Below are 25771 nucleotides of genomic sequence, written 5' to 3'. Positions count from 1 at the left end.
CAAGAAAGGAGGATTTGCCAACTTTATTTTTCATTATGTAGAGAATACTTTATTTGTTTCTGTAATCAAACCCATGTAGATTAAGATCTTACCTATTTAATACAATGTGTTACCCCTGTACAAATGGAAAAAATTATGTTGAACATTTCTATATCAATATGGCTATTAATTTCTGTATAATGCCAACCAAACATGGTACAACTGAGATAGTTTTTCCAGTGTAGACAGCACAGCTTAAGTTTCCAAAAATTTAAATTGTATATATTTATTTGTTTCTTTGTTTATTTATTTATTTATTTATGTAAAAGACTGATAGCAGTATGTTATGCATCAATAGCAGCAACAGCTTTTCCAGGTTCCATAGTCATCTGGACAAAATGGAAACATCCAGCACACTCTATTTTAAAAAGAGGTAAAAAGCAAATCCCCAGAAAACAGCAAATGTCTGTTACTCTTGTGGTAACTGGCACTATTTTTTATTAGCTTATACCCCATTATTTGGAAAGAAAACATTCTGGAATAACATTATTAGGAACAGCTCTGATCAAGCATGGTCATGACCACACATGTAAGCAGGGACAACATAGTTTGCACTCACAGAGGTATAATACACTACTGTCCTACAGCTAGAATACTAGATGATACAATGACAAAGGCATTATATCTTCTCCCAGCAGAAGACCCAGCCAGAAGGGTGGAATGACATGGCTCTGGTAAGATATGCACTGTCTCCGACAGGATTTCCCTTCATTAGAGACAACATTCTAGGTACACACGGAATTGGCAGCTTTAGAATATGGGTTACAACATTGCCAAAATGTGAGTTCAGTCCATTCCACAAGGAACTCTGAAGCTAGAATGGTATTTTATAGTTGTTCAGAGATAAGGCAAGGGGGCTGGGCTTTTGTACTCCCAATTCAATCAGTCATTACATATAGGTTGCCTTGTGCAAGAGTGGTATGTTCTTGGACAAGTCATCTCTCTTTATTAAAGACAATTCTCAAAGAAGTTGCTAGCTAGGACACATCCACCCCCAAATTTGAGATCAATGTTGCAGAGATCTCTTCCTTACCAAACTAGTTTTTGCTTAATCTGGATCTTTTACTTATCTATGAGTCTCTATCTGGGTAAGTATCAACTATTTTAAGGCAAATGAAAGTCATAGGTTTGCAGAGTTAAAAGGGTCTGAGAAATCATCTAATAAAATTCTTGATTAGAACCTTAAACCCTATTGATAGTCTTCTCAGCACATTACTGGATTGCATTGTTAGAACACTGATTTCCATTTTCAATAGTTCTGATCATTTTGAAAACTCCCTATCCTATTGAGCAGACTTTGACTCCCATCACTTTTACTTTTCTTCTAATTCTGAAATGAAGAACCACGTTCATAGACCAAATATTAATGAAAGTGCTTCAGATATACAGAGAGCTATTAAATTGTGTCCATACATGTGCACCTACCAACTCCAACACACTCTTTATGTGGCATGGCTTTAATATCATTATGTCTGGTTACTGTCTTGTTACTTCACTCCAACTTGTCAATTTTCCCTAGTGTCACTTTTAAAACTGAATGCATTGCTCCAAAACATGGCTCAGACTTCCCATTTTGTAGGTCACTGTGTTTCTCTCAAGACTCTTTCATATCTTACTAGTTCTTTTGGCAGCTACAAGAGACATTTTACTCTAATTGAAAATGGCTTTATCATTGTTATAATTAAAAAATAAAAACAATGTGCTATTAATTAATATAGACAATCTTATTATTTTTTTGTCTTCCAAAAAATTCTGAGAGTGAAATATTATTTTATACCATTTAAGAAGGAAATAAGCACAAATAGAAATGAGGAATAAAGCATGAAGAGAAGTAAAAAAGAAGTAAGAACATGCCCTCAAGCAATAAGTGAAATAATCTATAAAAACCCAGTTGTTATACTGTGTAAATAATTTCTTAAAATTAATTTTCTCAGATAAAATATTATCAAATATTACAGAAGAGGAAATTAATAAAGAAAGTCAGAAACCTAAATTTTGGTTATCTTACACAAATGGTTTTGTGGCTAATAGTTATATGATTATAGTTGAAATTTATAATATTTAAACTTCAGGATTACAAAATTAACTTAAAGCATGATGCTAAGAACAAGATGCATTTCTTCTTTTAAAAGATCCAATAATACTTTTCTACCTTCGCACTCTTTTTTCTACAAAGAACCCCATTTTATATCTTCCTGAGGCCCAGAAGTTTTTAAGACAACTGTGTAAAACATCTTGGTCAGTAGCCATAAATGTTTAGTGATCTTGAACCTGTTATTTTTAAAGAAAAAAAATGGGTTATGACTTAAATTTACTACCTGGTTTAATAGGCAAATTTAATTGTTCTTCTCTCACATATTTTCCCACTATCTCCACAAATATACCCAGTGTTGAAAAGAAATGCCAAGACAGCCAAGTTTGTTATTGTAAAAAGTTATGATTTACAAATGAATGGCACATCTTGTAGGGTCTAGAAAGCCAGAACTGTTTAACAGACCCTGGCAGAAGTTAATAAATGCTACTCTTCCCTAGGAATGGTGGAATCTGTGTGAAAGTAATTTAAGATTATGGACTATGGGACTTAAATTATTTATTAAGAAGATTTTACTAGCAAATGCAGAGAATGGGCAGCAAGGCATGCTTAGGGAGAAAATTCCTGATTTAAGACCTTCTTGGCAGCAGCATCACCACAAAACTGCTATTTTGTTTTTATTGTTATTTAATGCTCAGTTATTTAAAATACTTAAATGAGAGTTCAAATGCTGCCATAATATACCAGTGAGACATTAATTGTATGCTTTTAAATGACTAAAATTAGAATTTATCTTTTAAGCATGTGGCCATATTTATGGAGTCCCCTAAAATCACTGCAACACAAAGTTTCTCGGTTGAACTTCAGCTGTCAATAACAGATTATTTTACAGATGCAATTAAATCTACAAGCAGCGACTGACAAATAATAACATCCAAACTTTGAATTATAAATTATAATTTGTGGGATTGATCTTGTGTTCTGCAAACATATTTTAGACAATTCATTGAAGTCTCAAGTAGTTCACAGAATGGCTACTATGCACAGATCTAGAGAAACCAAGGACTGAAGTCTTGCCTTGACTGAGTAGAAATGGAATCTCAGGCCACTCACAACTAAAATATTTCTTATAGGATTTAAGTAATTAAGCACAGTGCAGCTACAGTAGCAAGATCTAGGTTCTAGTTTCATACTACCACCTATTACGTAGCCATAGATTAACTTTTTAAATTAAATTATTCTAGTTTCAGTATATATCAAAGTTGATGCAGAAGATTTTTCTCCTAGACATAAGAATTTGCAATTTAATTCTAATAGAACCTAACTGAGTTAATGTGAGTGGAAGCACTCATATTACTGACTTTACTTATCATCAAAATGGGTAAATAGAGGCCAGAATTACCCTTGCAGTGAAAACAACTAAAAGATAAATAAAATATGTAAAACAATAATTTTCAAAATATTGGATATAAAAAATGATATCCAGTTATCTCTGAGGAATTTTAAAATATCAAGAGGTGAATTCTACAATTTCTCTAGTTAACTCTTTGAAGAAAGTTTTCAGGGCACAGTTTAGACAGAAAGAATACAGAGAAAGTCCCACTGTTTCCCTAAGTTAAAACAATGAAGCTAGAAGTCTGTGAAGGCCCAGGAAGTTATAATGCTTAGGCACCAAAACCACAATCCAGGAAAGAAGTAATTGATAACCTGGACTTTGTTAAAATAAAAAATTGTTCTGCAAAAAAATTCTTGAGGGTCCCTAGCTGGTGTGACTCAGTGAAATGAGCAGTGGGCTATGAACCAAAGGGTTGCCAGTTTGATTCCCAGTCAGGGCACATGCTTTGGTTGCAGGCCAGGTCCCCAGTAGGAGGAGCACGACAGGCAACCACACATTGTTTCTCTCCCTCTCTTTCTCTCTCCTTTCCCCTCTCTCTCTAAAAAATAAATAAAATCTTTAAAAAAGAGCTTGTTAAAAAAATCTGTTGAGAGAATGAGAAGAGGCAACAGCCAGGGAGAAAATATTCACAAGAAATACATCTAATAAAAAACTATTAACTGAAAGTAAACAAAGAACTTTTAAAACTCAACCATAAGAAAATGAACAATGAATTATATAGTGAGACAAAGACCTTAATAGATATTTCACAAAAGATCTATAGTTGGCAAATAGAATATGACTAGATGCTCCATGTCATATGTAATCAGGGAAATGTAAATTAAAACATTAATGAGATACCACTACATCTATTAGAACAGCTACCACTACATCTATTAGAACAGTCTCAAGTGCTAATGAGAATGTGGAACAACAGTAATGCTCACTCATTACTAGTGAAAATACAAAATGGTATAACCACTTTTGAAGATAGTTTGGTAATTTCTCACAAAACAAAACATACTCTTGGTCCAGCAATTGTGTTCTTTTGGTATTTAACCAAATATGTTGAAGTATTGTGTTCACACAAAAACCTGCATATGGTGTTAATAGCAGCTTTATTCATGATTGCCAAAACTTGAAAGCAACCAATATGTCCTTCAAGAGGTGAAAGGATACATAAATTGTGGCATATCCAGATAATGAAAAAACAATATTATCAAGCCATGAAAAAAAAAACATGGAGAAATCCTGAGTGCATATTACTAAGTTAAAAAACTAGTCTAAAGTTATATACTGTATGATTTCAAGTGTATGAAATTATGGATGAGGCAAAACTATGGAGATAATAAAAAGATCACTGGTTGAGAGGGGTTGGGGGGGTGGGATGAATAGACAAAATGAAGAGGATTTTTAAGATAGTGAAATACTTTATATAATACCATAATAATGAATACATGTCATTATGCATTTGTGAAAACCCATAGTGTACAACACCAAGAATAAACAAATATGTAACTGTGGACTTTGGGTGCTAATGATGTGTCAATGTAGGTTCATGAATTGAAATAAAATGTATCATTTTAGTGAAGGAGGTTGATAATGCAGAAGGCTATACATGTGTGAGAATGGGAGGTATATGAAAAACCTATGTACCTTCCCCTCAATTTTGCTGTGAACCTTAAGCTGTATTTCAAGGTATCTTATATACTATATAAGATATACTATATACTCACAAATCAAGAAGCTCTACAAAATCAGAGCACAAGAGTGATGAAGGAAATCACTACCAAGTACATCACAATTAAATTGCTGTAAAAACCAATGATAAAAGCAACCAGAGTGAAAAAGCACATTGCTACTGGGAAACAATTCTGAATGAATCTCCCACATTTCTTCACATCTTATAAACAAGTCATTAGCTGTCCTTTATTCTGGAGTATTTTTTTCAAAAATGGTCATATAATGAACAACATCTAACCATTATAAAATATTTGGATTCCCTAAGCTCAAGTCTTCTCTGCTGTAACACAGTCCTCTGCATGTGAGGCTGTCACTTCTCTCTCCACACCACCTTCTGGCAATTGAGGCTTGGTGGCTGGCACAAGTGTGCTAATATTTTGACTACTGATTTTACTATGAGTAATAAATTGTCCTTTGTCTCTGATCCATTAATCTCATGTTTTCTAATAGTATCTGAGAAAATATAGCAGGCTAACATACTAACTTAAAAACTTAGTAAAATCTCAGACCCTTCATGGTTCTTGACAATTTCGTGATGAGGCTAGGATGTGTCACAGAGACACAGTCTTCTGGAAAGGAAAGATTGACAGGTTTACAGGCCAATTACCAGGATTTAATGGAAGACCATGAAATCAATAACAAACATTCAACCAAATTACTGATGTAATTGGGCAATAAATGCTCCTCCATGTTATTGTCTGCCTATGAAGGGGCAATTGAGGATGTGGTTGAAAGCTGAGCACCAGGAATTCATTCAAAAACAGCTGCTAGAATGGTGCCCTAACTCTCTTCTAAATTCCTTGTTAACCCAGCAGTCAATCTCAGTTGTGCACACTGCAACAACTAGTATATAGATTCATTCAGGGGATACAGAAGGTTTGGTCCTTTTTAAATAAATTACAGAGATGTGCAGCTAGAGTGAAAAGAAAGAAATTAATGGTCATATGTGTCAAACAAGTAAAAAGTTAGCAGTGTGTAACCATGAGAGGGTTGTGCCCTAAACATTTGTTAAAGAAGAATGGCAACAAACATATCATTTTTAAGCTCAGCCTGTCCTGCACTCTGTGTGCCAACTTCAGGTCTGTTTAGGGATGGGAGTGAAAGTTTCAGAACTTTTGTTTTCCCCAGTGGATCCTGGCTGCTATATGGGCACTCTGTTCCTCTTGGGAAGATTTTTCTTATACAACTACAAGCATACCAATATTTGCATGATGTGAGTGCTAGAAGAAGAAGGGAGAGCAAGGAATTGAAAACCTATATGAAAAAATAATAACAGAAAACCCCCTAATGTGGCAAATAAAATAGATATTCAAGTCCAGGAAGCACAGACAGTACCAAACAAAATGAAGCCAAAGAGGCCTACACTAGGACATGTCATAATTAAAATGGTAAATGTTAAATACAGAGAGAACATCTTAAAAGAGAAAACGCTTAGTTACCTACAAGGGACTGCCCACAGGACTGTCAGCTGATTTCTCAACAGAAACTTTGCAGGCCAGAAGGGAGTGGCAAGAAATATTCAAAGTCATGAAAAGCAGGGACCTAGTATCAAGATCACTCTACCCAGCAAAGCTATCATTTACAATGGAAGAAGAGATAAAGAGCTTCCCAGACAAGAAAAAGCTAAAGGAGTTAATCACCACCAAACCAGTATTACATGAAATAGTAGAGTCTTCTTTCAGAAAAAGAAGAAAAAAGAGATTTAAAAAATAACAATATAAATGAACAAGCAGAACAGAAACAGACCAACAGAGATTGAGAATATTTTGACAGTTGTCACATCGAAGCAGGGTTTGGGGGACTGGTGAAAAAAATGAAGGGATTAAGAAATTCAAATTTGTTGTTACATAATAGCCATGGAAATATAATGCACCAGTAGGGAATGTAGTCAATAATATTATAATAACTATGTATGATGTTAGATGGACGAGATTTATTAGGATGGTCACTTAGTAAGTTATATAATATCTAATCACTAAGTTGTGCCATTGAAACTAATAGTGTATGTTAACTATAATTGAAAAATAAAAGTTATTTAAAGTAAAATAAAGTAAGAAAACATTGTCTATAATCAAATCAAGTTGACTCACAAAAGGGAACAAACCCTTAGTCCCACATTGAACTCCCTGTGGTTGTGTGAAGTCAAAATAAATGGTACCTGTCATAGGACCTTTATACTTTTATGTACAGCTTTGGATGGAATGAAAATATTATAGATTAAGTTGGTTGAGCTTCACCATAAAAATCCCAAAGTAAAGGTGCTTTGTTTCCTGGTGTGGAGCTTCTGTATCCATCTCTATCTCAATCTCTGTCTCTGTACCTCTATCATCTATATCTCTATCATCTTATCTCCATCTCTTTCTCTACCTCTACCACTATCTCTATCTCTAGCTTTAGATCTAGCTCTAGCTTTAGGATGACTCTACCTGTCTATCTTGCTATCACACTCTTTTTCTCTGTAGCATGTAATCTCTCTTCCTCTCTATTAAAAGCACAGTTGTTTTAAAGAAAAAGATATTTAGGGGTGGGGGCAAGGTTTTCTTGTCCCAAGGGAGTAAAGGCCTCAGGCCCCCATCCAGTCATGATGCAGAACTTTAAGATAAGTGCTCAAACTTTTATAGCTTTGTTGAATAAAATTCCAAGTCATCACTTGACCTTGTCCCATAGAAAAAGATTTTGGATTTAACTAATGAGGTTTAGACAAACTTTTTTAGTGGAGGATAGAAGTTGCAATTGTGATGATTCAATGTACTTTTGTTGTGGTTTCCAATGCTTAATATATCACTTGTCTGATGTTATTTATACTTCCTAATCCAATAAAGAAGAGGAGGCTATAGTTCTGAATTTCCTTCTTGCAGGCAGCTCTGAAGGTACAAAAGGGAAAAGGGAATCATTAATCTAGGTAAATTTTAATCATGGTTATATAAGAAGTGATATCTTAATATAAGTTCTATACACTTTTTAATCCACTTACTTGGGGTTTCTATTCATTTGCTTTGTTTTTGCTTTTTTTTCTGAAAAAGAAAAATCACAAGCAGGGGAATTTAAATGACAACATCCAGGTAGTAGGGGAAAGAGAGAGGTCAGAGGTGTGGAAGGCTAATAAAAAATGGGTTCTGAATCACATAGAACAGTCCACAGAGTTGTGTCTGGTGTCTCATGAGATGACTGGTCACTTTGGCACGTGTGTCTGGTACCTGGTCTCCTGATCTGCCCTGCAGACACCCAAGGTCAGTGAAAGCTGGCCACTCCCTGAATATCTGCCAAAGACAAACTCGGACTTCACAGAAAGACAAAACAATGTAGCTCCTTGGCTTTGTGCAAAGGAACCAAACAGTAGTCTTTCTAGCCTAACAGAAGAGTCTGGAAGTTGGAAAGTCACAATGGCATCACAGTGAATTCTAAGCAGCCACTCATTCATGTGCAGACATGGTCTTCACTACCCACAACATTGTCTCTCCAGACACTCCCAGGCAGTAGGCAGTCTGCCAAAGGGTGAGGCACATGACAGTGCCTTCCTAGTCATACTTCAACAGTGGTGTCCATTCTCTAGTCTTGCTCTGTCACCTGTGGGAGGAGATTGGAATCCATTTGCTTCTCAGCTCAGCACTGGACACTGATTCTAAAGAAGCTTGGCCATCTGGATCCACACTGAAGGTTTCTCAAGTTTCTCCCACTTTTATGCTGATCTCAAGGCAGAAAATTCAGCCAGCCCCAGAGCCATGTGTGACAAAAAGGAAGGCAGAGTGATGGCTGAGCAGGAAAGACCCAGGGGTAGCACACTGCAAGACCAGAGTACATTCAAGAAGGGGAGAGGGCATGCAGCAAGCTGTTGCCCTAAGTCACAGGTGGACACAGCCAGGTCTGCCAGTCTGACATTTCAGGGTCCAAGGGCTATTAGGTACTCATATGCTAGAAAAGAAATTATTAGATATAACAATGAAATAGATTTTTTTACTATCTGTATATATGTATATTGAGATGTGTCCAGAAAGTATCCATCCAGGTGCTTTGAAAAATAGAGACATTTATTGAAGAAGATATAAGATACAAGAAACATTGTACACAGTACAATGACACCTCAGTCCCCTTCAAAGTAGGCACCTTGGGACCTCACATAGTTCTCCCAAATGCAGCATGATGTTTCTTCTGTTCTGGTAGCAGAAGCTGAAGAATGAATTATGCCATGACACCTTTCATGCCAAGATCCTGTGTCAAAATCTCAGACACAGTAGTTTTTGGAATCTCCAGATCAGCTTCTAGTTCTCTCACTGTCAATTGCCGGTTTGTTGATTGCAGTCTATAAACATTCAACATCCTCAGGTAATCCGCTTGTTGCAAGTATTCCAGAATGTGGATCACTGTCAACAGAGTCTTGACCATCTTTGGGGCATTTGTGCCACACTTTTATTTGTGCTGCACTCATTGCATCATGACTGAAAGCCTTTTGAATCATCTAAATAGTTTCTGTGGAGGAATGTTCAAGCTAAATGCAAAATTTGTTGCAGATTCATTCCTCTTCTTTCTCAGTCATTTTGAATGTGATGGCCACACAGTGCACATACTCACTCAACAGCACCTACCACCCCCACTGACTAGTATGGTGAAGTTGTCATTGTTCACACATATGCGTTCTAGTCGACTCTCCTTGGCTGCCAGGTTACATGGATGTCACGCAAACCATTCTCATTATACTAACAATGGCTGGACTTTCTCTGGACAGACCTCGTGTGTGTGTGTGTGTGTGTGTATGTGTGTGTGTGTGTGAATTCAGTGTATACATATGAATAATAATGACATACATAAAGACACTTGTGTAAACTAAATAGAATTGTAATGTTACGTTAGAAAATTAGGACTGCAAATAAGGATACATACATACATTCACATTTCTTTCAACTACCTAAAATCTGCTTACAAATAAGACATATTTTAAAAGTTAATAATAGATTTTGGGAGGAGAGGGGCTGATGATATTGTGGAAAACCTTTGGTCTCATTATATTTTTCTATATTTTTCATGATATAATTTAAATGAAAAACACATTTATTGTAAGCAGATGGTGGTACACCTCCACATTAATTATATTATAAATTATTTACCATAACAAATTAGTCATAATATATGAACATAGTTAAATTCATTTAAATAAATTTTATTGTATGGCTGTTGTGTGATAGCATAGAAGAAGTTGTAATTACAGACACATGGCTACATTTATCCATACCCAGTGAGTGGTGTGGCTCACAGAGCTCACAGCTCAATAAGGAATAACATAAATACATGTATCTATTATTTTATATCTATACTATATAATCAATACTAATACTTTTAAATACCCATAGTGAGATATATATTAAGAGCATTCAGTACTGTTGAATGCCACAGTTCAGTTAACAGTTATTAAAGGGCTACAGCTGAATGACCACCTGGAATTCTGTGACTTCAGTTGCCAGGGTCATCTTCAGGCCACTCACAATTGCCATCTTTCTTCATGTAGGGATAACTCAAGAAGCAGGTTTTTGTGAGAAATTGGGGAGAGTTGCCTCTATTTGATCTAATGCACTTCCTTGATTCTTTGTTCTCATAAGCAAATAAGGACAGGTAGAAACGGAGGGTTTTGAGTGCTCTTTATCTCAGTGCCTACTGATACTTTGTGTCTGAATAGAATGTCTTCTTCCCTGTGGAAGTAGGTGCATAGGCAGAGGGAGTAAACTGGAGGGAGTTTTCCAGCATAATATGTTTAGTATGACATTACCATTTTCCTTGGTCATCTGAGGCTTTAAATCAAATGTACAGAAAGGAACATATTTGCTCTATTCTATGATTAGCTTTGGGTTAAAGGGTCTGAATTTCACTGACCTTTGTTTCTTTTTTTTTTTTTAAGAAAAGTGAGTGATAAATTTGTTTCCTTTTACTGTGTATTGTCTTTTACACTTAGGAATAGAAGGGCAGTCTGAGGAAGTTTCAATATTGAGGACATCTGGAAAGAGCATAACCATGAGATTGCAATGAGAATTTCTTCTAGCATAAACAGCCAGAATAGATTTTATATGGACCTAAATGGATACCAGGGAATTTTCCTTTAAAATTTCTAAGTAATAGTTATGTTAGTAATGGTTAAGTTATATAACTTTTATATACGGTTATGCACCAGTTAATTTTGGATCCTTTGAAAAATATGCTTAAGGCTGCAAATTATTTGTGAAATTGAACTGTTTTTTTCTTTTTTTATTGTTGTTCAAGTACAGTTGTCTCCATTTCCCCCCACCAGTCCCCCCACCCCACCCACTCTACTTCCCACCCTTCATCCTACCCACCTTTGGCTTGTCCATGAGTTCTTAACTCACTTCACTCTTTTTTTCTTACTCCACTAAAAACTGCAATCTAATGTATTTATGATATCAGAGATTTGGAGTGGAGTGTGTGTGTATATATATATGATATATATGTATTATATATGTAAATATGTGTATGTGTATTATATATGTACACATGTATATACATGTTAGCAATACATGTATATTGCTAACTATAGCTAGCAATAGTGAAAATATTGGCTATTTGATATTTTTGCCTGAAGCAATGATTAAATGATTGTTAGTTTTAAATTAATTGTACTTTTTATTTATATCTTGCTTTTCAAAGGAGTATGTATACATAAAGTACAGACCAAAAATACGACACATTCTGCCACACAGAAAAAGCCTTTAAGAGCATTTGATTAATATCATTCCTATATATACCCACATATACATACCTAAATCTATAATATTTCATGAAATTTTGACCTCCTGTATGTATTGCTCATGAAATTACCTTTTGAATTATCAATATATTATGTTACTAAATGTTAATTTAGAAAAGGCTTTTTTTCTGGTGTAGAATTCTGTTTTATACATGTATCATCATTTATTTAACTAAATTTCTCTTTAGAGGTATTTATATCATTTGTTTTCATTGTTTTCTTTTTTACAAAAACTGCTGTCATTAATATCCTAGGAATTTTTTTTTAAGATTTTTTATTTGTTTATTTTTAGAGGGGAAGGGAGGGAGATAGACAGAGAGAGAGAGAAACATCAATGTGATGGTTGCTGGGGGTTATGGCCTGCAACCCAGGCATGTACCCTGGCTGGGAATCGAACCTGGGACACTCCCAATATCCTAGGAAACTTTTTCCTTCAATTATTTTTTCCCAAAAATGTATTAAGAGTTATGTTATAAGTAAACAATTTATGTCCAGATTTCCTTCCAGAAAATTCAAAGTAACATGTATTTCCACTTGCTCCCCCTCCTCTATTACCAGATCTTGAAAACACAGAATCTTTGAAAGTTTTAAGTATCTTTTCCAAATTGCTAAATTAAAGTGGCATACCATTCTAATTTACATTTTTATTATAAGAGCCGCTAAGCATTCTTCCTTGTACTTAATGGCTATTTGTTGTTCTTCCTCTGGGAGTTACTTATGTGTATGTTCACTATGCATCGTTAAAGGCTTATTCAGCCAAAGATAACCAGGCACAAATTTGTAGTCTGACAGGATCAGATTTACTGAAGATGAAGCAAAAGAGAGCACTCTAGAACACTGACTTTTAACATTTTTCACCTCATGGCACACATATACTAATTACTAAAATTCATGGCACACCAAAAAATATATTTTTGTCACTGTGACAAAAAGAAAATAAGTATAATTTTATTGGTTTACAAAATATAGTAATAATAGTATTTACCTACCCTTTTTGCTCCAAAATGACTTTCAAAAACATCAGGGGTTTATACATGTACTTAAGAATTTCTGGTACCATGAATTAACCAATCATACACAACCTGACTATGTGACTTGACAATAAGATTCAACTCTATTATGTGACCTATATATTTATGGTTCAAGACAGGGCATTCACACCAGATGGCTACTATTGTGCTGGCTGTTGACATTTTTTTTCTTTCTTTTTTTTATTTTAATCATTGTTCAAGTACAGTTTTCTCCCTTTTACTCCCAACCCAGCCCACCCTCCCAAACTTCCCCACTTCCCTCCCATTACCACCCTCCCCCTAGTTTTTGTCCATGTGTCCTTTAAATATGTTCCCATGAACCCTTCCCATTGTCCCTTGAAATTCCCCCTTCTCTCTCCTGTGGTCACTGTCAGCCTGTCCTCTATTTCAGTGTCTTTGGTTATATTTTGCTTGTTTCTTTGTTTAGTTCACGTTCCTGTTAAAGGTGAGATCATATGGTATTTGTCTTTCACTGCCTGGCTTGTTTTGCTTAGCATAATGCTTTCCAGCTCCATCGAAACTGTTGCAAAAGGTAGGAGCTCCTTCTTTCTTTCTGCTGCATAGAATTCCATTGTGTAAATGTACCATAGTTTTTTGATCCATTCATTTACTGATGGGCATCTTGGTTGCTTCCAGCATCCAGCTATTGTAAATTGTGCTGCTATGAATATTGGGATGCATAGGTTCTTTTGGATTGGTGTTTTAGTATTCTTAGGACATAGTCCCAGCAGTGGAATTGCTGAGTCAAAAGGCAGATCCATTTTTAGTTTTCTGAGGAAGTTCCATACTGCTTTCCATAGTGGTTGTACCAGTCTGCAGTCCCACCAAGAGTGCACTAGGGAACCCTTTTCTCCACAACCTCTCCAACATTGTTGTTTGTTGCTTTGTTTATGATGGCCATTCTGACTGGTGTGAAGTGGTATCTCATTGTGGTTTTATTGCATCTCTCTGATAGCTAGTGATATTGAACATCATTTCATGTGTCTTTAGATTTTCTGTATGTCCTCCTTGGAGAAGTGTCTGTTCAAGACCTTTGCCTATTCTTTAACTGGATTCCTTGTCTTCTTAGAGTGCAGTCATGTAAGTTCTTTATATATTTTGGAGATTAAACCCTTGTCTAAGGTATCATTGGCAAATATATTTTTCCCATAGAGTTGGTTCTCTTTTAATTTTGATACTGTTTTCTTTAGCTGTGCAGAAGCTTTTAATTTTGATAAGGTCTCATTGGTTTATTCTTTCCTTTATGTCCCTTGCTCCAGGAGACATGTCAGTAAAAAAGTTTCTGCTTCAAATATTTGAGATTTTCCTACCTACGTTCTCCTCTAGGATTTTAATGGTGTCACGTTTTATATTTAAGTCTTTTATCCACCTTGAATTTATTTTTGTATATGGTGTAAGTTGGTGCTGGAGTTCCATTTATTTGCATGTAGCTGTCCAGTTCTCCCAACACCATTTGTTGAAGAGGCTATTTTTGCTCCATTTTATGTTGCTGCCCCCTTTGTCAAATGTTAATTGGACATAGGGACTGGGGTTTATTTCTGGACTATCTGTTCTGTTCCATTGGCTCACATGCCAGTTTTTATGCCAGTACCAGGCTGTTTTGATTACAGTGGCCTTGTAGTATAGTTTAGTGTCAGGTATTGTGATCCCTCCTACTTTACTCTTCTTTCTCACAATTGCAGCAGCCATTCGGGGTCATTTATCATTCATATAAATTTTTGAAGTGTTTGGTCTATGTCTGTGAAATATGCCATTGGTACTTTAATGGGAATTGCATTGAATGTGTAAATTGCTTTGGGTAGTATGGACATTTTGATGATATTAATTCTTCCAGTCCATGAACACGGTATATGTTTCCATTTGTTTGTGTCTTCCTTGATTCCCTTCTTGAGTTTTATGTAGTTTTCTAAATACAGGTCTTTTACCTCTTTGGTTAGGTTTATTCCTAGACATTTTATTTTTCTTTTCGCTATTTCAAATGGGATATTTTCCTTGATCTCTGCTTCTGCTGTTTCATTGTTGGTGTACAGAAATGCCTTTGATTTCTGGATATTGACTTTGTATCCCGCTGTTTTGCCAAATTCATTGATTAGGTCAAGCAGTTTTTTTGTGGAGTCTATAGGATTTTCTATGTACACTATCATGTCATCTGCAAACAGTGAGTTTTGTTTCCTCCTTTCTGATTTGGATGCCCTTTATTTCTCTTTCCTGCCTGATCGCTGTCGCTAAAACTTCCAGTACTATATTGAATAGAAGTGGTGAAAGTGGACAGCCTTGTGTTGTTCCTGATCTTAGTGGAAAAAATTTTAATTTTTGCCCATTGAGTATGATGTTGGCTGTAGGTCTATCATATATGGCCTTTATTATGTTGAGGAATAATCCCTCTATTCCCACTTTGCTGAGTGTTTTTATCATAAATGGGTGCTGTACCTTATCAAATGCTTTTTCTGCATCTATTGATATGACCATGTGGTTTTTGTCTTTGCTTTTGTTTATGTGATGTATTACATTTACTGATTTGTGAATATTGTACCATCCTTGCATCTCTGGGATGAATCCCACTTGGTCATGGTGTATGATCTTTTTAATGTATTGTTGGATGCAGTTTGCCAGTATTTTGTTGAGGATTATAGCATCAATGTTCATCAACGATAATGGCCTGAAGTTTTCTTTCTTTGTTGTGTCTTTATCTGGTTTTGAAATTAGGATGATGTTGGCCTCATAAAAGGTGTTTGGGAGTTTCCCATCCTTTTGGATTTTTTGGAATAGTCTGTGAAGGATGGGGGTAGCTCTTCCTTAAATGCTTTTTAGAATTCTCCTGTGAAGCCATCTGGCCCAGGGCTTTTGTATGTTGGGAGTTTTTTGATTACTGCTTCAGTTTCTTTTGTTGTTATTGGTCTGTTCAGGCTTTCTGCTTCTTTTTCATTCAGTTTTGGAAGATTATATTTTTCTAGAAATTTGTCCATTGCACCTAGGTTTTCAAATTTCTTGGCATACAGTTCTTCATAGTAATTTCTTCCAGTCCTTTGTATTTCAGTGGTATCTGTTGTAATCTCTCCTCTTTCATTTCTGATTGTGTTTATTTGGGTCTTCTCTCTTTTTTTCTTGATGAGTCTGCTTCAAGGCTTGTCAATTTTCTTTATCTTTTCAAAGAACCAGCTCTTGGATTCATTGATCCTTAGAATTGTGCTTTTAGTCTCTATGTCATTGAATTCTGCTCTGATCTTGGTTATTTCCTTCCTTCTGCTTGCTCTGGGCTGCCTTTGTTGTTGTTCCTCGAGTTCTTGTAGATTTAGGGTTAGGTTGTTTGTTGGAATGTTTCTAACTTTTTTAGGTGGGCCTCTATCACTATGAACTTCCCTCTCAGGACTGCCTTGGCTGTGTCCCATAAGTTTTACGTTGTTGTGAATTCGTTTTCATTTGTTTCCAAAACGTTTTGATTTCTTCCCTAATATCATTCTTGACCCATTCATTGTTTAATAGCATGCTATTTAATCTCCATGATTTTGAGTGTTGTGGGTTTTTTTCCTTCAGGTTGGTTTCTAGCTTCAGTCCCTTGTGGTCTGAGAAAATGCTTGGTATGATTTCAATTTTCTTGATATTCTTGAGGCTTGTTTTGTGTCCTATCATGTGGTCAGTCTTTGAAAATGTTCCATGTACATTTGAAAAGGATGTGTATTTAGCTTCTTTTGGATGGAGGGCTCTGTATATATCAGTAAAGTCCATTTCATCAAGGGTATTGTTCAATGCCATAATATCTTTGTTGATATTTTGTTTGGACTATTGGTCCATTTTTGATAGTGGAGTGTTAAAATCCCCTACTGTAATTGTGTTGATGTCAATATCTTTCTTGAAGTCCTCTAAGATTTTCTTTATGTATTTCGGTGCTCCTATGTTGGGTGCATGTATATTTACAATATTTATGTCTTCTTGGTGGATTCTTCCCTTGAGTATTATGAAGTGACCTTCTGGGTCTCTCTTTATGGACCTTTTTTGGAAGTCTATTTTGTCTGATATGAGTATTGCTACCACGGCTTTTTTTTCCTGTCCATTTGCTTGGAAGATTTGTTTCCAGACCTTCACTTTCAGCCTGTGTAGGTCTTTTATCCTGAGGTGGGTCTCTTGTAGACAGCAGATATGTGGGTCATTTTTTCTTATCCTTTCAGCTATTCTATGCCTTTTGATTGGAGCATTTAATCAATTTATGTTTAAGGTTATTATTGATAGGTACTTATTCATTGTCTTTTATGTACCAGTGTTCCTCTCTCTCTCTCTCTTTTTCTTCCCGTCCTTAAAGCAGTCCCTTTAGAATCTCTTGCAGAGCTGGTTTGGCGGAGGTGTATTCTTTAAGACTTCTTTTGTCTGGGAAGCTTCTTATTTGGCCTTCTATCTTGACTGAGAGCCTTGCTGGATAAAGTAGCCTTGGTTGCAGACCTCTGGTTCTCATTACTTGGAGTATTTCTTGCTATTCTCTTCTGGCTTGAAGTGTTTCCATTGAGAAGTCAGCTGTTAGCCTTATTGGGGTTCCCTTGTATGTGACTTCCTGTTTCTCCCTTGCTGCCTTTAAGATTCTCTCTTTGTCTTGAAATTTTGCCATTTTAATTATGATGTGTCTTGAGGTGGGCTTCTTTGGGTTACTCTTGATTGGGACTCTGTGTTTCTTGGATTTGTGTGACTTTTTCTCTCATCAAATTAGGGAAGTTTTCCTTCATTACTTTTTCAACTAGGTTTTCAATCCCTTGCTCTTCTTCTTTTTCTGATGTCCCCATTATACGGATATTATTACATTTCATATTGTCTTGCATTTCTCTTAATCCCTCTTCATTCTTTCTGAGCCTCTTTTCCTTTTCTTGCTCTTTCTGGATGCTGTTTTCTACTTTGTCCTCTAGCTCGCTAATCCGATCTTCTGCTTCATCAGTCCTGCTTTTTATTCCTTCTAGTGTGTTCCTCAGTTCAGAAATGGCATTCTTCATTTCCTCTTGGCCCTTGTTGAGAGTTTCTATTTCCTTTTTCATGTTTATATAGTTTGCAGTGAGATTGTTGTAATTTCCCTCTAGTTTCTGATAGCTCATTGTGAGTTCATTGAAATTCCTGATAATCATTCTTTTGAATTCACTATCTGATAGCTGAGTTGCCTCTATTTCATTTAGCATTTTTCCTGAGGCTTCCTCCTTTCCCTTCAATTGGGAATTGTTTCTTTGTTTTCTCATTGTTCATGGTATTCTCATTGTTAGCCTCTGTTTCTTAAATTAATCTGTTCTGGTTCTCTGTAATTATGGTGTGTACTTCTGTGGTAGAATAGTTGTGAGATTCAGTGGTGCAGTCTCCTTCCTGTATCCTGGTGTTCTCAGCTTCCCCCTACTCTTTTTTGTGATCAGTTGGAGGAGTAAGGCAAAATGGTTTAAGACAGTAAGGCAGTATACTATGATATTTACATTAGCAGCCAGTAGAGAAGAGATGGGTTATCCTTTGGCTCCTTATAGTGTTAACTGTGATCCTCCACCCCACTATCCACATTTTAGAAAGGATGGAAAGAAGGTAAGACTCTTATTGGGGACGAGAGGATTGTTAGTTGGATCTAGCAAGCTGTGAGGCTGTGGGGGGTCAAGTTCTAAGGTAGAGTTGGAGTAAAGATTAGTGAATAGGAGTAGTGTGTAAAAGAATAGAGACAACCCCCACAATAGTATAGGTCAGGAAATTGCAAAGTGGGCTGAGATCGGGGAGGGGTGTTGAGTAGTATTTACAAATGTATGCACTAAGTCTTATTAACAGTAATATTAAAGCAACAGTCTTGTGGCAGAATCGATGAGATCCAGATAACAAGAATAAGGAGTATAGAACCTTGAGAGGTGTATTAATGGAACACAGATGAAGGGTAGTAAATTATCAACACACTGTGACTGAGATACCGGGGGATCCTATCAAATGACAGTATAACCAGACAAGCAAAGAAGATTATACAGAAATAAAAATAATACCAAAATACTACTAAAATAAAAAATGTCAGAAAAGTGAGAAAAAGATAATACAAATTTATAGTAATTTGCAAGATCAAAAAAAGGGAAAAAAAGCAGCAGATGGAGTGCAGGAGAGATAAATTTGGAGTGGAAGGAATAATACTAGGATGAATGGAAGAGAAACATAAGGGATTGAGAGATATAAAAATAATAAGAATTGAAAAATAAATTGTCACTTAAAACACAAGATAAAATCAATCATTCAACAACAGCCACAAAAACAAAACAAGACAAAACAAAACAAAACAAAACAAATCTCTTGTTGGTTTCTAATTGGCCAGACCAGTTTTTCTGATCTTGCTGGCTTCAGCAGGCTGAGGGGCGTTTGAAATGCTTATCACTCTTCCCAGCCAAATCTCAGTAAGTCTCTCAAGTACTATCCCCAGGGCCAATCTGACTTTCCCCTACAGGACCATGGGCGCTCCCGAGAATGTTCGCTCTCCGGAGCTCACTGCTGCATTCTCCCTGGCTCCGGGGTCCCTGCTGGGTTCCTGCGACTTTTCAGTTTTAGGATGCAAGCTCCTGGAATTGCATGGAAACTTGCCCTTCTGCCAAATTATGCCACGGTGAGGTCTATGATCTCAGGAAGCACCCACAACATTTTGGGATTCACGGTGCCATCTCTGGGGATCATAAAAGGGCACGCCCATCAACCAAATTTTTGAGTTTCGGGCTCCAGGAATGCACTAAGCACCACGTCCCTTCTGGGTTCACAGCGCGAGAGTCAGGATTCCCCAGGGGGTGCGTGCTTCCACAGTTCAGCACCGCAGGCTCCAGAAACCTGAGAACGCCTGCACCCTTTCCTGGATCGGGGCTGCGATGTCTGGGTTTTCCACCGATCCACACTCCCACTGGGCTAGGGGTGCCGGTGCACTTCCAGGCCACCCCTGGTCGTGCCGGCTGGAGGCACTCACTTCTCCCAGGGCTATGGGTGGGTGTTCACAGCCCCTGGGTAATTTTTTCCCAGTCCAACTGGCCAATCTGTGCCTTCAAGCAACAAGGTCTCCCCTGGTGTTGCTCAACCCCCATATTCCGGGGAGGGAGTAGCAACTCCCCTCTCCCGGGAGCCCTGAGGCAGACCTGGGAGCACTGGGCTTGGGGACTGCAATGCCCCTGGTCCCCGTGCTGATCCCTGGGTCCCTTTTGTCCTGAAGTAGTCTCCTTACCATCTGGTTTTTCAATGATTGCTATAATTTTTGATGTCCTGTTTTCAAAAATGTTTTGGTAACCTAAGCCACTTGCTCTGTTCCTCCACAGATCCATGAGTTTCCCTCCTATTCACAGAAGCCGAGAATCACGCTGCCTAGAGTAAAGCTGCCATCTTTCCCCAGCTGTTGACATTTTTTATTTAACAATCTAAGGGAAAAAAGGTCAGTGCCCCTGACTAAATTGTCAAGTATTGCACATTTTAAAAAATCTTATGGCATACCAGTTGAAAATCACTGCTTTAGAGGAACTATAGGATTTTTACATGAGAAAAGGGAGCAAAGAAGCATCTTTTGTAATGTTTCAGTTACTATGATGATTCTGAAAGGCGTCTAAGAGAAGAGGATGTTAATTCTGAATTAGTTCCTGTTTCTACATGGAATTAAGGGAGGTGACAATTTACTAGGTTGGATGTTGTCATAAGATGACAACATTTTATCAATTAAATGTCTCAGTAACAGATAATAAGAACAAACAACTTCCGGAAGCATACCTGGTAAGTAAGCAGCAGCCATGAAAAGTAAGGTTTATTATGGCATTCTACTTCATTCCCTGAGAGAAATGTTTTCTCTTAAACTGGGAGCTAACTAGTCTGTGTCCATCTTGCCACCTAGACTGATTAATGGAAAAGCTGCCTTTTTCTTTTTCAGTCCTAGCTGATACTCATTCTTGCAGTCCCAGAGAGATTTTTACACTTTTAGAACAGAACTTAGCAATGTTAGGCCATGCACTTTATTGCTTAATGGTGCAGAATTTTAAATTACACGTTCTTAAATTGAAGGCCTGGCATGTCTCCTTAATGATTGCATAATTTTAGAGAAGATATGTGATCACTTTAGTCTCAGGTTTTATAGCTTTAAAAAGGGACTGAATCATCATCATCATCATCATCATCATCATCATCTACCTCATAGGTCTATTGAGAAAATGAAACATGATTATTTTTATAAAGCATTTATCAAAGTGTCTGGCATGATGTAACTGCTCAAAAAATAATAAAAACCTATGTTTAGTAACAGTTTTACAGTAACTAATTGATGTAAAAAACTAATGAGCATGGTTACCATGATTGCATGCATATGTACAGAGGGGAATTAAAGGATATCAGACTCTATGGAAGTTGCTAATGAATATTCAATAAATTGGCAATTTAAAAAGTAATTCTTGGTATTTAAAAAGAGGAGCAAAATGCTGCATTATAGATTTAGATAATCACATAACTCTTCTATTAACTTAACATGGAAACGCTGAAGAGATTAGTGAGAAATAATCCCAGATATTGCAGTGTTGTAGGCTGTGGTTTTTATTAAAGTAACAAGGACACTTTTCAGAATGTTCTTTTGGAAGAGGAATAAGGTTCTAGCTACAAGGCTTTAGACACAACTTAATGAATTTGAAGAGCACACACACAATAAAAAGAAAAGACATGTTTTAGAGAACAAGTTAATAAATTGAGATGTCATGTGTTACAAGAAATGAAGAAAGCATTGAGGGGACAGGTGTTAAAATGCTAATCACCAGGTCAGAAGAGAAACATCTCAGAGAGGAGGAATATCAATCCTCCTGTGAAAGAGAAGATGAATGAGAAACAAAGTAGGTGTGGTCTTAGGGCAAAAACAGTGAAAGGAGGATAGGTTAGAAATCAGTCTGGTGAAATAGATGATGTAAAGCACAGATGCACTTTAGCTGCTCTGCAAATGCCAGGTCAGTCTGCTGTCTAGGCTATGATATACACTGATCTGGGTTGGTGAAGAAATTGTGCAATTTGTAGTAAAAAAACCCATTAATGAACCCAGTCAATAAAACAACTGAAATGTCGCCTAGATGATCCTGGAAAATATCTTTTGTAGTAGTTAATATAGACCAGCTTGTGGGTTGCCATTCTAGCCAATGACCATGGGGAGACAGTGTCCTTGGTGACCTAAACTCTGCAAACCTCTGAGGAAACCAAGTTGATGAAAGCAACAACCTGTATTGCCATATGGCCAGGACACAGCGTCTTGCTGCCAATAGAACAGGGCTAGAAAATGTTAGAGAAGTTATGATTAAAGGAGAGTTGATAGGTACAATTTAGATGTATTTGCTGCTTTTTTTCAATAATTGGGCAAGTCATAGAGAAAAATGCTTATATGAAAACTATGCCATTAATATGTGATATCTGGTCAACTTTATTCTGGACCAGTTTATTCAAAAAACACCAATTTAAAAATTGAATAGATGAAACTTTCTCACAGTGAGTCATTGGCAAAACCGATTTTAGCTAAATCCAGGCCACTGAACATCTGCTTTCATAATGCCTCTCTCTCAAGTGCTGTGTTCTTGTTTTTAACCCCAATTTTATCTTTTTCATTTTATTTGACATTTTTTGGTAAAGGCAAGACTATTTTGAAAAGAAGAAAAACTATCTTAAGCATGTTATTAGAGCTATAGCAGTACAAATCAGTCTTGTAAAAATCTGAAACTGCCCTTTTGTCAAAGTGTAACAATCTCATACTATCTGTACCATTCCCCCTTTGCCCTGTCTGACATTTTAGATACTAACACAAGCATTATTTGCCTTGAGCAGGCAGGGAACAGCTGTTCAAACCCTGGTTACAGATTTCTGAAAGTTTTCACCATGCTATTTTCAACTTATTTGCAGACCAGTGCTAAGCAAATGTATTCCCAAGAAATATATATGTAAAAATGTATCTATAATATACACACATGTAGGCATTTATTATACAAGTTTAGAATAAATTTGGAAGACATAAACTTCATTAATTTATTATAAGATTTTCATCAGCAGAATGAAATTTTCAATGCCACACTAACTGAGATTATATCAGAAAATTTACTATTCTGGAAAAACTTTAATTTTATTTTTTAAAATTTGTAATATATATCCTAAAAAGTCATATTGTAGATTGTAGCATCTTGTTGTGTGGCCAAAAATTGCTGTGTTTATAAAATAAAATCAAAATATTTACTTAGGTGTGAGACATCTGATTTAGTTTTGAAGGCTTTGTAACTTTAACAAACAAATAAAAAAGATATTCAAATAATAAAGATCTCAGATCAAAAAATATGACCTGAATTATTTTTCTTAAATTTGTGGTAAAATGAATCCATTTATTTATCTATTGTATGGGACAAATATATGGAATGGAAAGAAAAATAGTCCTGGCTATTATAGGTCAGTGGATTGAGCACGGGCCTGCAAACCAAAGGCATAGTGAATTTTTCTCCCAGTCAGGTCACATGCCTGGTTTGCAGTACCGGGTCCCCAGTAAGGGGGGTGTGAGAGGCAACCAAACATGATGTTTCTCACCCTCTCTTTCTCCTTCCTTTCCCCTCTCTCTAAAACTAAATAAAGTCTTTTTTAAAAAAGAAGCAAAAATAAAGTATAATAAATGAAAGGTAAAAGCATATATTTAGTTAGTTGACTCCATCTGCTAACTAAATAAGTCAATAAACCTCTATCCATTGACTTATATTCAGGTTATATATGAAGTTTTTTCTTACTTCCATTATAATGTAGATTATAAGAAGATATTGCTTCATGCAATATCTTAACACTTAATGCTTTCTTAACATTTAACACTTTCCAACCTATAATAATTAATCATTTTATTTTTCTTCATTCAATAAAACTAAGAAAAACATAATAGAACAGAGAAAATTCTAGAAGGCAACTAATAACTCAGAATTGTAAATAAAAACTTTTACATAAAAAATTAATACAAAATTATTTTAATATAAAATATAACAATAAGCCGCAGAGAAGTACAAAAATCTAGTCCTTAGCCTAATGTGTCTTATTTTTTGTCAAATATAAATTTAGGTATATGTCTTTCGTGCTCTGAAACAAATTATTTTTATAGCTTCAATATTTGTGTCTATATCCTTTACAGAGACTAAAGGTAATCACTCACATTTCTAAAGTACACTGAGAGTAAATATTGATAACCAGGAGTTAATCAATACATGAAGAAACTGAGAGGCCAATAATTAATTTATTTATTCAATATATTCTCCTACCAAATGACAAAAATTTAATTCAAGCTGAGCTTTCTCTAATTCTATAAAGTTTTTCCTCTCAGTAATTCTCACCATTTTTAATATATGTATTCCCGTTTAATCTGTTTAATGATTGCAGATACCAATATATTTTAGAGATACAGAGGTTGGCACTGGCACAAGTTTCTCTGGATTTGAACCTCAACAATTATAGTCAAATTTGCATAGCTTTAGGTAAATTATTTACACTCTCTATGACTCTGTTTCTAATCTCAATAAAGGGTACAATAATACCCTAAAAATATTCTTATAAATAGGAACCAGGTACGCTCATTCATGGCAAAAATTGGTGGCTCAGGCTTATATTAGGAACCACTACACCACACCACACCTACTATATCATAATAGGCTTCTGTCACTGTACTTTTTTTACAGAAGGTGAAAATTATCTCTTTTGTGTTTCCAGAACATGAAATGATTTTCTAGCTAAAATTTATTCTTTATTGGTACTTTGTCCTGAGTAGTCTCCTGATGGAAATTAATTTTTTTTGCTTGTCAGAGTTAACTTTACCCAAAATGGTTCTTTCTCCCAAAATAGCAAACTCCTCCCCATGGTGGATGACCTTACTTTCTTTGGTTTGTATCAAGAACAGGAACAGGAACCTTCTGTCTTGAGTAGAGATACCAAAAAAAAAAAAAAAAACCATTATGGTGAATACACTGACTACTAGAACACTCCCTGTTAACTGGTAATCCTTGGGTTATATTATCTTGCAGAAGTTGAATATCTGCTGAAGTTCACAATGATCACAACAGTGACCTTTTTTTCAGACACTGAGCTCCATTTAGTTAAACCTTAATAGGACCCATTTTAATACCTGTTCAATCTCTTGGTATAACTCCCATTTTATTTGTAATTGTTTGAGTGCATCATTAAAGAAACACATTTATATTTATTACTTAGAAGTAAAATTTCAGAGGAAAAAGAACTATCTTGGGTCTGCCATATTTTCCCATTTGGAAAAGAAATGGCTCTTTTTAATGACTGTTATAAACCACTTAGACTATTGAAGCTTATGAAACACATTAACACTGATAAGTGTTTATAAAGGAAGTGGAGAACCATCATTTCAATTGAATTTACCCTGTTTTTAGACATAAGAGACTTGCTTGGTTAATGCATCTGTGCTATAAAAGTTTCTTCACTACATTGAGTTTTGCTTGTGTATCTTGAACATACATGAAACAATGATACTCAGGTACACCTATAAAATATAACATACAGAGAATCATATCAATGTTTAAACATAATCTCACCTTAAATTCTTTTTGAAACAGTAATATCAAAATCATGAAACAGTGATCATCACAAAAGCATAAAAGCACTCTACTTCACTGTTCACTGAATATGCTTGCATTTGATTTTTCAGTATGACTGAAAATAGCACATAGAAGAAATTAAAATAATGTGTTCACAGTTTCCTTCTTTAAATGATCACAATTTTCCCATTTAAGGTGATAATTTATTTTAAACTTTGTTGCTAGAAATTATGACGTGACCAAAAAAAATTTAATCAGTAT

The sequence above is a fragment of the Phyllostomus hastatus genome, unplaced genomic scaffold (assembly GCF_019186645.2).
Source record: "Phyllostomus hastatus isolate PE091 unplaced genomic scaffold, TTU_PhHast_1.1 phas_contig_86, whole genome shotgun sequence".
Classification (NCBI taxonomy): Eukaryota; Metazoa; Chordata; class Mammalia; order Chiroptera; family Phyllostomidae; genus Phyllostomus; species Phyllostomus hastatus.
Note: the sequence above shows the minus strand (reverse complement) of the source record.